At 39.1% G+C, this 17,857-nt stretch overlaps 1 protein-coding gene across 12 annotated transcripts in view; it reads left to right on the top strand.

The window, feature by feature from the left end:
• Window positions 1–6,016, top strand: part of ANKRD44 (ankyrin repeat domain 44) — a 314,879-nt gene extending 308,863 nt beyond the window's left edge. For 4 of the 12 annotated variants that reach the window (XR_014079917.1, XR_014079922.1, XR_014079923.1 and 1 more), the window contains 3 exons: window positions 1,554–1,701; window positions 2,446–2,522; window positions 4,785–6,016. The gene's annotated coding sequence lies outside the window, so the exon portion shown is untranslated. Of the gene's footprint in view, window positions 1–1,553; window positions 1,702–2,445; window positions 3,947–4,784 lie in introns of those variants that run through there. The other 8 variants (XR_014079920.1, XR_014079919.1, XR_014079918.1 and 5 more) reach the window with 3 other exon arrangements.
• The last annotated feature ends 11,841 nt before the right edge of the window (window positions 6,017–17,857 follow it).

The raw sequence follows: 17,857 nt of genomic DNA, 5'->3' as shown, positions 1-17,857 counted from the left end.
AACAAAAGACTGCTTCAGAATTGGGAAAGGAGTAGATCAGGGGTGTGTATTGTCACCCTGCTTATTTATATGCAGAGTGCCTCATGCAAAATGCTGGGCTGGATGAAGCTCAAGCTGGAATCAAGATTGCTGGGAGAAATATCAATAACCTCAGATATGCAGATGACACCACCCTTATGGCAGAAAGGGAAGAGGAATTAAATAGCCTCTTGATGAAAGTGAAAGAGGAGAGTGAAAAAGCTGGCTTAAAACTCTACATTCAAAAAACTAAGCTCATGGCATCCAGTCCCATCACTTCATGGCAAATAGATGGGGAGACAATGAAAACAGTGACAGATTTCATTTTCTTAGCCATGAAATTAAAAGACGTGTGCTCCTTGGAAGAAAAGCTCTGACAAATCTAGACAGTGTATTATAAAGAAGAGACATCACTTTGCTGACAGAAGTCTATATCATTATGGTTTTTTCGGTAGTCATGTACAGATGTGAGAGTTGGACCATTAAGAAGGCTGAGTGCCGAAGAATTGTTTCTTTTGAACTGTGGTGTTGGAGAAGACTCTTGAGGGTCCCTTGGACAGCAAGGAGATCAAACCATTCAATCATAAAGGAAATCAACTCTGAATATTCATTGGAAGGTGAACATTAATGCTGAAGCTGAAGCTCCACTCTTCTGACCAGCTGATGTGAAGAGCCAACTCATTGGAAAAGAACCTGATGCTGGGAAAGACTGAAGGCAGTAGGAGAAGGGGATGACAGGGGATGACATGATTGGGTAACATCACCAATTCAATGAACATGAGTTTGAGCAAACTCTGGGAGATAGTGAAGGACAGAAAAGCCTGGCGTGCTGCAGCCTGTGGCGTCACAAAGAGTCAGACACAACTGAGAGACTGAACGAAAAGAACAATGCTGCATAAATAGTGACTTAAAATAGTGACTTAGGGACTTCCCTTGTGGCCCAGTGGTTAAGAGTCTGCCTAGCAATGCAGGAGACATGGGTTTGATGCCTGGTCAGGGAACTGAGATCCCACTTGCCTCAGGGCAACTAAGCCTGTGCACTGTAACTACTGAGCCCGCATGCTCTGGAACCTGTATGCCAGCACTAGAGAGTTCATGCACTGTAATGAAGATCCCACCTGCCGCATGTAAGACCTGAAGCGGATAAATAAAATTACAAAAAAAAAACCAGTGACTTAAAGCAACAAATGTTTATCATGTCACAGTTTCTCTGAGTTAGGAATCCAGGCATAGTTTAGTTGGGTCTTCTGTCGCAGGGTCCCTCACAGGTTATAATCACAGTGTTGGCTAGGGAAAGCTCTATTTCTCAGCTTACACATGTGGTTATTGGCAGGATTCCTCATGGGTCATTGGACTGAGGGCTTCAGTGCCTTGATGCAGTTGACTGACCTCAGTACCTTGTCAAATGGGCCTCCCCATAGGGCAACGCACAACATGGCAGCAAACTGAGAAAAGCCAGAGAGAAAAAGAGCAAGACAGAACTCACAGGTTTGTGACTGAATCTTCAAGTGACATTCCGTCATTTTTTTCCATAGGCTGTTCATTAGAAACAAGTCACTAGGTCCATCCCACATGCACAGTCACATCCCACCAAAAGGTGTGAGGTGCAGAAGGCAGGAATCACTGGGAGCTGTTTTGGAAGCTATTCACCACCCTGGCTCTGTTACAGTGTCCTTCAAGAGTGTAAGTTCACACCAGGATCACTTTTTCCTAGTCATTACTAAGGAGCTTGTTTACTTGACTTCATAAATTCACCCATTCAGGAGATACATAAGGATCTCCTAATTTCACTTGTGCTCTTGTAAGCAAGCAGAAAGGTTATAGTGGCCTCTAACTGAGTGATTATATTGTTGGACATTGATGTGGCACTTTGTCTCCAAACTGCTTGTCAAGGGATTCCTTGTTCTAATCCCATTCAGTAGGTTTAGATCCCTGTACATCTATCCCTCACTTTGCACACTTAATGTGTTCCAGAATTAGCTTGCAAGGCACAAAGGCATTAAGTTAAAAGGCTATTAACACAACATAAAAATATTGTAGATAAAAGTACTGTGTGAATTGTCTCTTTAGCAAATTTCATACTGAAGGTACATTTGCTGTAAAATATACAGCAGCCAAGATAATGGCTGTGCCATGCATTCATTTTCAAGCACTCCAGGGGGTGATTGAAAACGTGTGAGTCTTAGTGGTTGGCACACTGACTAGGGAGTGGGAGGGCTTGCTACTAGCATTTACTTTACTTGTGTCAGCATTTGCTGGGCCAGGGATGCCACATGTCCCGTTCATCCCAACGTTCAACTCCCCCCCCCCCATGCCACTGGGCCCTCCCTCACTGCTCATCTACTCACTCTCCTCTCATTTCTGAACCATATCTTCATGACTTTATTACTTGTGAAGCTAGCCATATTTTTTAATCTATCTTCACAGGGAATTGCATAAGCATGCTGTAATATACATCCCCTCCTAAAGAGCGCTCACAAGCCTAAGAAAAAGGACTTCAGAAGGTAATGACAAGAGAGGCCCCCTGGTTGTGTCCTTTTCTAGGTGAGGTTGCATGCAGGTGAGTAGAGAAAAGCGCTGCAAAGATCTGAGACAGATATTTAATTACTGTGTTATTAAACAGTCAAATGCATGCCTGCACATGTATGTTTCTTGTCTTAAGCAAGGAATAATTGCATCCTCTTCACAAGGAGGGGAACCCTGCTTATAAGGACAGAAACATTTTGGCCTACAATTCATAGCAGGATCTGGCAACACAGCACTGTTAACTCATGTGGTTCTCTGAGCCCTGCTTGGTGGACAGTTTCTAAATAACCATTTTCTACCTTTAAAGAACAATTTAATGAAGCATATTTAATATCTAGAAGAGTTTTCTAGTTTTCAAAAGTAAAAATGTTGAAGCAGTACTTAGAGCATAAAAATCTCACCTGTGTCTATGTTCAGTTGATAAAGTACCCAGCAATTTGAAAACCTGAAATAACTCATATTTCTTATAGTTGGGTTCCATAATTACAAACATCTAGGTTCAAATCTGCATGACAAGATATCGCCAGCCATATAGAGATCAGAGGAGAAGACAGGGAGAGGGAACAGTGCCAAGAACCAAAGGCAGGAATGAGCATGGCATGTTCCGGGAACAGAAATGGGCCAGTGTGACCAAAGACTTGTGGGGTAAAGAATGGTGGTATGAGATGAGATTGTGAGTGGTCTGAGGCCAGACCCTATAAAATTGTTCGAGCTAGGAGGAATTTCTATTTTATTCTTAATGTGATAAAAAAATCTACTGAAAAAATGTAAGCAGAAGAATGGCTGTGGTCCTATTTCATTTTTAAATGATCACTCCCGACTGCTAAAGGAAGGCAAGAGAGGAACCCGACTGGTTAGGTGGCTAGTGCAATACTCTGGATGAGCAAAAACGTGGTAGCTTGGATTGATACAGCAACAAGAGAAATAGAATGTGGCACAATTTGGGTACTTTTGAAGGTAGAGTTGATTATCTTGCTGATGGTTTTATATCAAGTAAACAATATGGAGTTTGGAGGAGAGGCTGGGGCTGAAGTCATATCAAATTATGAGGAGGAGAGGATCGCCTTGGGAGTAAATGTAGAGAGGAACCATGAGTTGTGGGCACTCCAACATTTAGACACTGGGAAGAGACAGTCTAGAAGAGAAGACTAGGAGAGAGTGGCCAGTGAGGCAGAAGGAAAAGCTGGAGACCTAGATGTCCCTGAAACCTAGGAAATAAAGAATGTATGGAAGGAGGGTCAGTTGTACCTACTGTCTCAATTGCTTCTGGGAGGTCAAGTAAGATATGACACAGTGAGACCACTGGATTTGGCAACATAGAGTTTATTAGTGACTTTTGCAAGAATAGATGCACTGGAGTGGTGAGGACAACAATCCAAAGAGGCTGGTTTAAGAAGAGAAAGAGGAGAAGGTAAAAGGAAAAAGAAAAATGAGGCAGTAGCTGGAGGAGGATGTGGAGATTAGAGAGGATGTTTGTCTTTTAAGATAGGGGATGCTGTAATATGTCAGTGCTAAGGGGAATGTCTGGGAGTGAGCAGGAAGAAGGTGCAAGAAGGGATGGGAAAGTTATTTTAAAAAGACCATTTTAGAGCAGCAGAGGAAAACTGATTGAGTAAGGTTTAGTACACTTGAGATTTATGACCATGAATTTAAATGGTTATCAGTCATCCTGGTAGGTTTTTTTCATCAATGTTGGTACAGGCATAGAGTAAGTAGACAGTAGAATTTAAACAGGGACAGAGCTCTGCCAGATGGGTGCAAGGGGAGTTATGGAACTAAGATGCATTCAATAGACATGATTATATAGGTCATGGATTCTAAACTGGGTAAGGAGGGAAATGAAGACATGAGGGAGCTGATGGATGGTGAAAAAGTGGCCCATCACTGGATTGAAGGTCTTGGTAAAATAGAGGAATTGTTGAATTGTAGCACCAGAGTTGATAAGCTAAACATGAGATGCTTGAAGTAAAGATTTTAGAAGTGGTACTTTTTTGATATTGACTAAGTAAGGAACATAATCAAAGGAATGGATGGTTGAGAATGATAGAAGGAAAAACCATTGGAGATGAAGTAAAAAAACTGAGGAGGCCAACATAATAAATGGCTTGAGAGCCACTTAACATAGAATTTGAGCAGAATTGATGAGAAAATTTGGCCACTTCAAAATATCTATTATTCGGATATTTTACTTTAATACACACTCAAAACTGATTTATTATCAGATTGATATTTGGTTCCAGGATGAAGATGAAGCTTTTAAAGAAGGAAGAATGGTCAAGTGCATTTCTGTTTAAAAAAAAAAATAACAACCAGACCTTGACTGGAATACAATGACAGGTTTTAAGACCATATGGTTTAACCTAAATGTGTTTATGAGGCTCTTCGGAAAATAGGACAGATGGCTAAGAGCTGCAGAGTGAACAAAAGGAGTGTGTGGAGCAGACAAACATCTTAGTGATCACAAAGAAAAATTGAATACTTCCCAGTGGGCCTTCCATAGAGGACAAAAGACTAAATTCATTGGAATTCTGTACTGCTCTGTAAGTGAAAACTAAATTTGCTTTAAAATACTAACTTATCCTGAAATCTCAATTTTTAACAACAACAAAAATGTTAACTTGGGCTTATAATTCCCCTCTGAATTTCTCTTTTCAGAAATGGTTTCTCCATTTCCAAGTCCATGCTATAATTTTATGTTACTTGACATGTTTTATTAATATGTTCTTCAGGTCTAAGATTTATTCCTTGCTATTTCATTATTACTTAAAATCTGTAAAAACTTTGTTAGAGGACTGTTAATAGATAATTGATGGATTTTCTGCTTAACTTTATTCACAAGGGTTTAGCATATTAGCATGTAAATTTTGACTAGGCTGCTAGGCCTATTTCATTTTGGCATTAATGCTACAAAAAGCTGATAAAGGGCTCAGCTGGTACCATCTGGAAGCTTGATTTGTGATGTCACAGCTGACACTAGAAGTTAGTTTGAGGAAACTAATTAATTTCCCACATTTCAGATATTGAAAAAGAAGAGCATTTCATGATGCTAAGAGTATTTCTCAGAGATAAAACCATATTTTCCAGTGTATATTAATTCCAGTCTTATTTTCCTTCCTGTCAGCCTCATAATATGATAGAGACTTGGGTAGTGCAAAGCAGAGAATATCTGTTAAAATTCACATATATGTTTATAGGTGTCTACATTGTATGATCGTGGGCAAAGATGTAGCAGGACTTAACCCAACAGTGTTAAAGCAGGAAGGTATAAGGAAGTAGTGAAATTGTAGTTAATTGGAAAAATGTACTTGACATAATGTTAATTTATGAAAATATAAAATGTGGGATATACATTTATTGTAATGTAAAAATATTACAAAAAATAGGTTAAAGTTGAATATGTTTATAAGTAAGAGCTAGAAGGTAACAGACAAATTAAAACATTGATTTAATTAAATGACAGTCTTGTAAGCAACTTTTGCTTTGAATTTGTGTTGTTTATTTTTACAATAAGGTTTTTAAAACAAAAGGAGACTGGAATGCATAAATAGAGACCGGGAGGTAAATTCCTCATTCTAATTAGTGCTGGGTTAATTCTGTTCATTAGAACCAGCTCTAAGCTCCCTAGTTAAAGAGGAAGGAAAGACCCTTGAAGATGCTCCAATAAAAACCACAGATACATTAAGAACTGAAGAATACATCCTTTGAGGAAGATTAAAAGGAACTGAATTTAAACAGCTTAAAAGTTTCCTTAACTGTAAAATACGGAGGTTTGATTCAGTAATTTTTCATGTCCTTTCAGCTCTGACTTTTTAAATTCTTAGATCTGTTAGCCAACAGAGTAACTGCCAGTTGCCTACAGCATCTGAAACAGTAAACTGGGGATATGCATATGCTTGGGAATAAACTTGGTTGTAGGCTGACTACACTAATAGTCCTTCCATCAGATGAAGAATTGCTTTTAGATGAAAGAGATTAAGGACATGTGCCCTTCCTCCTCTGAGCAAGAAAATCAATGGGCTTTAACTACAGCAGAACAAACTTGGTATCATGAAAAGCTATATGAAAGAATGTGTGTGTAAATGTAGATGCGGTTCATACAAGACTGATTGTCAAGTCCCTTCACTGGAGACTTTCAGGATCAAGGTGGTCACTCATCACTCCAGGATGGTGTTGGAGAGATGTCAGATAGCCAGTGTGCTCTATAGCTTAGAACTCTTTCAAGCACCATATACTACATCTCTACCAGTTTGTTTCACAGATACTCAAACGTATGTCCTCTCTTCCTTGAACAGCCTATAAGTTATGTTCTGTACCATCAAAATCCATTCCGTCCCCAAGATAAGAACAAAACAGACACCCTAGATTCCTCTCCTTTGTTATCCTTATCCAGTTGGTTAGGAAGTCCTCTTCCTTCTGAGTCTTTTAAATGTCTTTTGAACAAGTTACCTAATTTCTTTATCCACTACTCCTATTTCAGACCCTCATTATAGAACACTGCAATGGTGTCCTAATTAATCTCTTTGCCTTAAGTCTTGCCCTTCAAGCTTTTTTCAAAATTGCTGTCAAAATTATGTGTTTTTTTTAAGTTCAGGCTCTTTAGCCTGAAGAAACATCTGCCTCACCTCTTGATCTTTATTTCTCATCACTTGCACTGCTCATTCACCCTAAACTATGGACATTTTAGAAGGCCTGAGGTCTTCTCCTTTCACATATGCCTGCCTCTGTTTGTGTTAGTCCTTTTACCTAGAATGCTCCTTCCTTTTTATGCCTTTTGAACACAACTTTTCAAGCCCAGATCAAATGTCACCTCTTCTCAAGTGTTGCCTAAGCTTTTATCTATAAACAAGAGGCAGAAATAATTATTTCTTCCTCTGTGTTTCCAAGGCACCCTACATATACCAGTAGTGATGTTGATCATATTACCTTCCATTGTAATGATATGATTACATATATGATAAAGATGAAGTATTTTGTGTTGTGTTCCTCACTTCCCATCTCCTCCCTGCCACATGTGAAAGGACAGTTTGGATCTTTTCTGGGTAAAAGAATAAAGAGTGGCTTAAAAACTGGAATGAAAAGGGAGAAGAAATCAATAAAGAATTCTGAGAAAGGTAGTGTCACCATCAGTGCTGAAAAGGATTTGGGAGAATTTAACATGTGAGGCTCTGGGTAATCAAAGTCTGTAAGTATGACGAATTAAATTGAGACTTCTTTAATATTATGTGAAAAACATAAAGATTGAAATGTATTTTTAATTACTACTTGGAAACTAGACTATGCTTCCCACACAGTCTAAGCCACCTGGAACCCTAACATTTAGTTTAGTCTATATCTGTTGTCTCTTAACTCTACTTCATGTTTGTTTCAGTACCTAGGACAGTACATTATTTCAGTACCAATGGCTTAATAAATAAATGTATGCATTGTATCTGGTTCTTCTAAGAAAATGCCACAGGTTTCCAAGTTAACAATAATGAACATTTCCAGGTGGTGTCACTTTTACTTTGCTGAACACTCAAACACACTAGTGGTCCTTGAGACCAGGCCAGCAGAGGAAAGGACTGTACATTGGTTGGAATATAGGCATAGAGGCCTGGGTGAAAGCCCAGGATGGAAGGACAAGATGTCAGAGTATCCAAAGCAAGTTTTAGAGTGGGTTAAACCTCTGGTGCCACACATCAGTATACTGGAAAATTACTGGTTGACACTGTATTCTACACTGTCACACACTTTCAGGGGTTAAAAAAAAAAAGAAAAAATACGATGCAATAAACGTTATCTCTGAAGTAAGACACAAACTGCTTGGTTTTCCACCTTTCCAGCTTGTGGTCTTCGTGGGACCAGTTCCTAGAGCCAGTTTCAGTAGGATCCTTAAGAAATCAAATATTCTCAATCAACCAACTCCATTTCCACATTCAATCTTTTGTATTCTTCCTTAGTTACTTTCCATTCTGGTATGTCTTTTAAATTACAATTACCTTAGTATAGGAAGCTACATAAAACTGTGAGAATTATTTTTCAGATTCTTAATTTTTGCCCTTTCAATATATTGAATTTCTTTTTCAATAAGTGTAATTGTATTGCAGGCTCAGCTTTTATTACCATTGTATGAAATTGAGTTCTATATTGTTTATTGCATGCAATTATTTATGTAGTTAGTTTTTAAAGATCTAGTTTGCATCAATTTGAATTCAGGCACTGATGTCATGTTTCTGTACGTGTTTTCCTTATTTGAGTATTTCTCATCCCCCATTTTGAGAAAATTAATATAATTTCACATTTTCTTTCTCTTTTCTTTCTTTCCTTTTTTTAAACAGCGGCCCAGGCTGTTAACCCTTCAGAACCCAAGAAGATGGGTCAACTGTATAACAGGAGCCCTGTTATACAGGGCTCAGGAACAGTTATGAGTCAGAGCCTGCTTTACCCCAGCCACAGAATGCAAAGGGTCACACTCTGCAGGAGCTACAGGAACTGTGGTGGGGGAAGGGCACTGAGTTTCCTTACCCTTCGTGCCTGGGAACTGCTGCTGCTACTGCTAAGTCGCGTCAGTCGTGTCCGATCTGTGCGACCCCATAGACGGCAGCCCACCAGGCTCCCCCATCCCTGGGATTCTCCAGGCAAGAGTACTGGAGTGGGTTGCCATTTCCTTCTCCAGGGCATGAAAGTGAAAAGTGAAAGTGGAGTCACTCCGTCGTGTCTGACTCAGTGACCCCATGGACTGCAGCCCGCCAGGCTCCTCCGTTCATGGGATTTTCCAGGCAAGAGTACTGGAGTGGGGTGCCATTGCCTTCTCCGTGCCTGGGAACATTCACCCTTTATCTGGGAGCAGGGTACTAATAGTTCCCGTTCCACTTTTAAAATAGAAGACAAGGGTGCTTGCCTCAAAAATTAGAACTGGGTAAGATTTCTAGCGTACTTTGGAATTCTTCTAGGGTTCACTTTATAAGAACACAAGTTATTTCTTTTATTGTTAAATTATGTTCCTGTCATCAATAATTCTCCAAACATATCCTTTTTTATGCAAAGGCTCAATGCTGTAAATCACTGAGTAATAAAAGAACTTGGCCATAAGGGTGGAGTCAAGGAATGCAAAAAAAAAAAAAATCAGTCTCTGATTAAATTACCTTTGTCCCCCATTTCCTGTGGTGTACTGCTTGTTGGAAAGAAAGGGAGAGGGAGGAGGGGAGATGGAAAGGTAGGAGAAACAGATCAAAATGGGAGCCCCAAAATACACATTGAAAGAGAGGGAAGAAACCAAGTATGGTGTGGAGACAAAAAAAAAAAATGCCTGATGGAAATGAAGTCCACTGATATGGGAAGAAAAAATAAATCCTGTCCTGAATGATTAGACAGGAAAGAAATCAGACAGTGGAAACTCAAGAATGAGCATGGGAGAGAATGTGGTCACATTTTGAAGTGAGTTCTGGGCTATACAAAATTTAAGTGCCACATTTTGCAGACCAACACTAAGGAAAATGGGGCCCTCTTTTTCCCTGGTTTCATTATCCAGTTTATATCATCCAAAAAGAATTAAATGGGAACCCCATGCTAATTTATACTATGAAAATATTCTTAAATGATCTTAAGTGAATAACTAATAGCAGTCACATTTGTGGGCATATAATGGTTCAGTTCAGTTCAGTTCAGGTCAGTCGCTCAGTCGTGTCCGACTCTTTGCAACCCCATGAATCGCAGCACGCCAGGCCTCCCTGTCCATCACCAACTCCCAGAGCCTACCCAAGCTCATATGCATTGACTCGGTGATGCCATCCAACAATCTCATCCTCTGTCATCCGCTTCTCCTCCTACCCTCAATCTTTCCCAGCATCAGGGTCTTTTCAAATGAGTCAGCTCTTCACGTCAGGTGGCCAAAGTATTGGAGTTTCAGCTTCAATATCAGTCCTTCCAATGAACACCCAGGACTGATCTTTAGGATGGAATGGTTGGAGCTCCTTGCAGTCCAAGGGACTCTGAAAAGTCTTCTCCAACACCACAGTTCAAAAGCATCAATTCTTCTGTGCTCAGCTTTCTTTATAGTCCAACTCTCACATCCATACATGACTACTGCAAAAACCATAGCCTAGACTAGAACAGACCTCTGTTGGCAAAGTAATGTCTCTGCTTTTTAATATGCTGTCTAGGTTGGTCATAACTTTCCTTCCAAGGAGTAAGCGTCTTTTAATTTCATGGCTGCTGTCACCATCTGCAGTGATTTTGGAGCCCAAAAAAATAAAGGCAGCCACTGTTACCACTGTTTCCCCATCTATTTCCCAGGAAGTGATGGGACCAGATGCCATAATCTTGGTTTTTTGAATGTTGAGCTTTAAGCCAACTTTTTCCTCTCCTCTTTCACTTTCATCAAGAAGTTCTTTAGTTCTTCTTCATTTTCTGCCATAAGGATGGTGTCATCTGCATATCTGAGGTTATTGATATTTCTCCAGGCAATCTTGATTCCAGCTTGTGCTTCTTCCAGCCCAGCATTTCTCATGATGTATTCTGCATGTAAGTTAAATAAACAGGGTAACAATATACAGCCTTGATGTACTCCTTTTCCTATTTGGAACCAGTCTGTTGCTCCATGTCCAGTTCTAACTGTTGCTTCCTGACCTGCATACACATTTCTCAAGAGACAGGTCAGGTGGTCTGGTATTCCCATCTCTTTCAGAATTTTCCACAGTTTATTGTGATCCACACAGTCAAAGGCTTTGGCATAGTCAATAAAGCAGAAATAGATGTTTTTCTGGAACTCTCTTGCTTTTTCGATGATCCAGTGGATGTTGGCAATTTGATCTCTGGTTCCTCTGCCTTTTCTAAAACCGGCTTGAACATCTAGAAGTTCACGGTTCACGTATTGCTGAAGCCTGGCTTGTAGAGTTTTGAGCATTACTTTACTAGCATGTGAGATGAGTGCAATTGTGCGGTAGTTTGAGCATTCTTTGGCATTGCCTTTCTTTGGAATTGGAATGAAAACTGACCTTTTCCAGTCCTGTGGCCACTGCTGAGTTTTCCCAATTTGTTGACATATTGAGTGCAACACTTTCACAGCATCATCTTTTAGGATTTGAAATAGCTCAACTGGAATTCCAGCATCTCCACTAGCTTTGTTCATAGCGATACTTCCTAAGGCCCACTTGACTTCTCATTACAGGATGTCTGGCTCTAGGTGAGTGATCACACCATTGTGCTTATCTGGATCATAAAGATCTTTTTTGTATAGTTCTTTTGTATATTCTTCCCACATCTTCTTAATATCTTCTACTTCTGTCAGGTCCATACGATTTCTGTCCTTTATTGAGCCCATCTTTGCATGAAATGTTCCCTTGGTATCTCTAATTTTCTTGAAGAGATCTCTAGTCTTTCCCATTCTATTGTTTTCCTCTATTTCTTTGCAATGATTGCTCAGGAAGGCTTTCTTATCTCTCCTTGCTATTCTTTGGAACTCTACATTCAAATGGGCATATCTTTCTTTTCTCCTTTGCTTTTTGCTTCTCTTATAATGGTTGTTATCCCTTTTTTTATTTTCTCCAGTTACCCCCCTTCAAAATAAAAATTCTGTTTAAACCTCTCCATGTCTCTCTAACTTAAATGTATATAATAAACAGTTTGGACACTCTTACCAGTTTTCTGATCCATCTCAGCTAAAGGCCCAAGTTCCTGCATTTTATCTCCTAGCCAAACTCCCCTCTCCTCTTCTTACTCTTTTTCTCTGTCAGCTCTTCTCTAAGTGTGGTCTGCTGATATTTGGCATCCCAGGGACCCTTTCAAGGGTTCATAAGACTAAAAAAAACAAAACTTTTTCATAATAATTCTAACTCCCTTTCTCACTGATGGGGCTGACAGCAAGTTTCATAGTAGAGTCATTGGTGCCTCTACCACAGTTCCAACACACCACTGGAACTGTGTTGGTTGTTATCGTATTCTCCACTGTCACATACTTGCAGTAAAAGAAGAATGATACAATAAAAATTATCCATTTCACTAGCCCTCAGTACTTGAAGAAATGAAAGTAGGCATAAAGCACTTGAACTGCATACTGAAGTACGATGGTTTGAGCACTGTGTGACTGTTACAGCTACAAACTGAATTAGCTGCTTTTTCATGGAAAACCATTTTTACTCAAAAGGTCAACTGATGAGATGAACCATGGTTATTCAGACTCGGCTATTTAGCAATAATTTTCTTGAAAATGAATGAAGTGAGTCCATTACTTCAAGGAATACAACTTGACAGTGTGTTTAAATGAATTAACTGTGTACTTTAAAAACTTTTCAGTATTAATTTTCTAATGCAGTTAAGGGCTTTTTAAAGTATGCAATTAATTCATTTAAACCTACTGTCAAGTTGTATTCCTTGAAACAATGGGCTCACTTCATTCATTTTCAAGAAAATTATTGCTGAATAGCCGAGTCTGAATAATCGTGGTTCATCTCATCAATTGACCTTTTGATTAAAAATGATTTTCCATGAAAAAGCATCTTAACCCCCATAGGGCTTCCCTGGGGGCTCAGATTGTAAAGAATCAGCCTGCAGTGCGGAGGACCACCGCCCCCCTCCCACCCCGGGTTCGATTCCTGGGTCAGGAAGATCCCTTGAAGAAGGGATAGGCTACCTACTCCAATATTCTTGGGCTTCCCTGATGGCTCAGTTGGTAAAGAATCCACCTGCAATGCAGGAGACGTGAGGTCTGGGATTTCATCCCTGGATGGGGAAGATCCCCTGGAGGAGGGCAATGCAACCCACCCCATGGAGAATCCCCATGGCCAGAGGAGCCTGGTGGGCTACAGTCCATGGGGTCACAAAGAGTCAGACGCGACTGAACGACTAAGCACAGCATATAACCCCCATAAACAAGACTCTTTCAAGTGCAAACTGGTTTTTAAGATCCCGAGACCAAAAGTGTGAAAACAACTGCTTTATATAAATGCTTCCCAAAGTGTGTTCTTTGGCAGTCTGACCTTTGGTATGCTCAAATTTTTCACTATCCAATATGGTATCCAGTAGCCACAGGTGGTTGTTTAAATTCACATGAAATAAAATTTGAAATTTTGTCCCTCAGTCACGCTAGCCACATTTGAAGTGCTCAACAGCCAAATGTGGGTGGTAGATGATAGAATATTTTCATCATTGCAGAAAGGGATCTGCAGTCTGGGAAGCTTGCCAACACCCTCCTCCCCTTCTCCTCTCACTTATTCTCCATGTTCAGTAGCATCTAAACGTTCTGCAAAGTTTTGAAAGGAGGGGACACTGTTTTGTTTTGTTTAAACGTTTCTCCAGCTTATTTAAACACAGAACTTTTTCACATGACACTTATTCTGATTCTATGAGATTTACTTTGAAAAATGCTATTCTGTCTCTTCCCATATTTTCATTTTAATCACTCAACTGAGTGAGGTTTTGTTATCAGCAATTTTTTTTTACCTCTTTGGAAAGTAAATGGACCTGAGTAATATATTGCATTGTAGAAACCTATCATCTGGATCTAGTTCATACCTGGAATTTCTCCCATCGGTGTATATTCTAGTTCAGATTACTTTTCTGATTATTTCTGAATGTTTAATTTAATGTTTGCATTCACGTTATTAATTTGGGTTCCTACTGAGAGTTTCAGAGACTGTATTCTTGATTGACATTCTCTGTGACTTAAGATTATCTGCCACCAGTCAATAATTTTTGTAAGGTTTAGGATTTAAAAAAAAAAAATTAACTTTAAATTTTAGAATAGTTTTAAAACTACAGAAAACTTGCAGGAGTTACAAAGAGTTCCTGTCAATCTCACATCCAGCTTTCCCTGTTGTTCACACCACTGTGCTACTCTTGTTCGTAAGCCTTAAAGTTTCTAATGTAAAAACAATGAGTTTATTTATTACTTTCCAAATTAAAATTAATACTGAATATGCTTTTTCAAACCACTAAATTCCAACACCCCACGATGAGAGTCAATATTCCAAGTTTCCTTGAGCATTTTTCAAATAGTTGGCAGTCTTGTCAGTTAAGTTCAAAAACCTCCCTATATACTTCTCCCAGGTAGGTGAGCTGCTGGGCTGGTGACATTGGAACCAGGGCTCTGAGCAGGCAATGCTGGCTGGAAACTGTAGGCCAACAAGAAAATAGGGGAACTGAGGTCATTGCTCCCAGTCAGGATGAGGGAGCCAGGGAAGTAAAAATGTGGAGTGCACAGAAGCACAGAAGTCAGCTATGGAGGACAGGTGAGCAATGAAGGACAGAGGTAGAAAGCTGAAAAAACTAGAAGGAAAGGAAGTACAGAAGGAAGTAGACAGCATGAATGGCCTGCAGATAAGTTCACAAGTTGGGAGGGAGAGGTTAAGGACACTGAACTGATATGGATGAACTATGTATTTTCTATAGGAAAATAATATATCTAAACAGTAAGCATATTTAATTTACATACTGTGTAAATTTTTTAAATTCATAATAGCAATTAATGTTTATGTTTGTGAATGTGTATTTGAGGACAATCTGGAAGGATAGGCACCAAACTGTAAATAGTGATTACTTCTGACAGTGGGCTGGGAGGGTTAGGGGTTAGAGGGAGGTCATATATAGTTGATATATTTCTAGGCTGTTTCAGATATTTAGAGAGTACATTCATGTATTGCTTACGTAAATAAAATAAAAAATAGATGTAATTTATGTTTGTTTGTAAAATCAGAGAATATTGAAAATGACATTGAAAAAATCAAGTTCTTTATAGTCTCACCACCCTGTGAGAACCACTTCTTTTGATGAATTTCCTTCCCAACCCTTTGCCCTCCCTTAATATTTCGATGCATAGATGTGGTAGGCTATAATATTGTTCACAAACACTTGGTGACTTTCCCTGTCTTATTGATGTCAGATGAGGCCATATTCCTTCAACCAATGAAATATGAGCAGAAATCATGTGTGTCACTTCTGGGCAGAAGGTTTAAGTGTTTTTTCATGCCGCTGCAATCATGGACTCTTGTCTCAGGATGGAGCCTCTATCGTCTTCTTGGGTTCCAGAGTGTCTGTGAAGAATATAGCAATCTTGGTGACTTGGAATGGACAGGCAGCATGAGGAAGAAGTAAACTTTGTTTTATTAACTGATGTAAGTGATGGAGATTTTCAGGTTGTTGCTGAACCATAAATTAGCTTATCCTAACTGACAAAAGAGATAGATATCTGTGTGTGTATGTATGAAAATGCAACTGTATGGGGGGATATGTGTGTGTATGCATGTGCAGAGAAAAAAATATACACAAATACATAAAATTCATTGTTACTATGAAGATGTGTTCATACTGTGTGTGTGTATATATATATATGCATACATACGTATATATATATATATATATATACACACATATATATGTATGTGGCCCATGGCAGTGAAAGCGTGGGATCCCAACCACTGGGCTGCCAGAATATTCCCATATTTTGTGTATTCCTTTTTAGACAACATTTTATTATAAAAATTTCCCTCCATATCATATAGTTTTTGAAAATAAAATTTTAATATAAGAAGATACAATATAGACAGGTACAATAATGACTGTATGTTACTCCATTTCATGGACTTACCATCAGGTATTATTTAATATATCTCCCATGGGCAGACATTTAGGTTGTTTCTGAGTTGGATCGTGCTAAGTTACCAATTGACATATTTGCCCACTGCTCTGACCTAGGATAAATTTCATTTTTAGGATAAATACCATGGAATGGGGTTACTGTTAATCCCGGAGCTGACTCTCTCACCTTCTCGCCTTCCTGTACTCACCTATAATATTTGTGTAAGATCGACAAGGTGAATGCTGACTACCCACAGGGACAGAGGCACTGAGCCTCTTGCCAGTTTTAATAGATAGGATAATAACCCCTTTATCTTTTGTATTCCTTCTCGATTCACCAAAGGCAAGGCTGAGGTGATTTTTTGGCTTAAGGATTTTCACTAAAAAACTAAAAGAAAAATAAAACTGTATTTACGAAATGTAACTTTCTGAGGATATATCAATTTCCTACCAATATCAATATCAATATCCAATACCTATCAATATCCTTCAGAGTACCAAGTCCTTGGCCTTTTCCTCACTTCCTGCCTGAGTGAGATGTGATAGTTGTGCGGGTTCTCCCAGAAACATATCCCTGGCCTTCTCTGCAGCTCTCACCCTGGGATGTGCAGTCACCCCACTCCATCACCGGGGCACCCTGTACTAACACACTTTCCCACTCTGTTGTAACTGTTGGTTTCCTTTTCTGTCTTTTCCTATAGACTACGCTGTGAGCTTCCTAGAAGGCAGAGACTGTGTTTCATCCATATAGCCACAATGATTAGCATGATACCCAGAATTCAGACTTAGAGTAAATGTTGGGTGAATGAATGAATACAAGCAGGAACTAATGCATAAACTTGTTCAAGCATAAGTGCATGAATGATAGTCATAAGAAGACATAGGAAAAGTATTTTTTCCATCTCTAGAATCAATAAAGGAGCATGTTTCTGCCTCAGGGAGGTTATAGTTTAATCTAGATGAGCAGTTTATCTGTAAGGTGTAAATGCTTATAAGATAGGTGTTCGTAACTTGGAGAATGCCTATATCTCTGAGGAATAGCCTGAAAACTAAAGAAGTATATTCTTTTTTTTCCTTTCTTAGGACTAAAACTCAGTTATGAAAAGTAAAGAGAAAATAAAAGCATGAGGTAAGGCTCTCATGACCATGTCTTTTTGAAGAGACACGTTCCCTAATTTCACTAGTCAGGGCCTAAGTACACAGTGTGGGGAGCAGGTTGAGAAACAGGTACTTTTGGACATGATTGCTGGGAGTGTAAATTGGTGCAAACATTTTAGATGTAATTTTAGGATTATTCATCAAAATTCTAAATGCATATACCACTGACTAAGCAATTCCATTTCCAGGGATTTATTTCCCAGATTACTTGCGTAAGTGCATAGATATGAATGTATAAGAATGTTAATTGAAGCACTATTTGTAATAATCAAATATTGGAAATAATCCAAATGTCCATCAGTAGGGAATTGGATAAATAAATAATGTTGCATCAATACAGCAGCATATGATACAGGACTTTTTAAAAAGGATATAGCCCTTTCTTTACTGACATGCAAAGATATCCAGTTTAAATTATTTAGTGATGAAAGCCAAATTTTAGAACAGTTTGCATAGTATGACTCCATATTCTGAAAAGAAGATGTGTATGCATAGGAGAAAGACAAGAAGGGTATTCTGCAAGTTTAACAGTGGCTATCTCTGGGGATTGGGGATTAGAGTAGGGGTGGAAGATGTCTTTATAATATTGTGTATTTACTCCTGT

This window comes from Giraffa tippelskirchi, chromosome 3 (genome assembly GCF_054371585.1).
Source record: "Giraffa tippelskirchi isolate mGirTip1 chromosome 3, T2T-mGirTip1v1.2.pri, whole genome shotgun sequence".
In the NCBI taxonomy this organism is placed as follows: Eukaryota; Metazoa; Chordata; class Mammalia; order Artiodactyla; family Giraffidae; genus Giraffa; species Giraffa tippelskirchi.
This window is presented reverse-complemented; position numbering and strand designations above follow the sequence as displayed.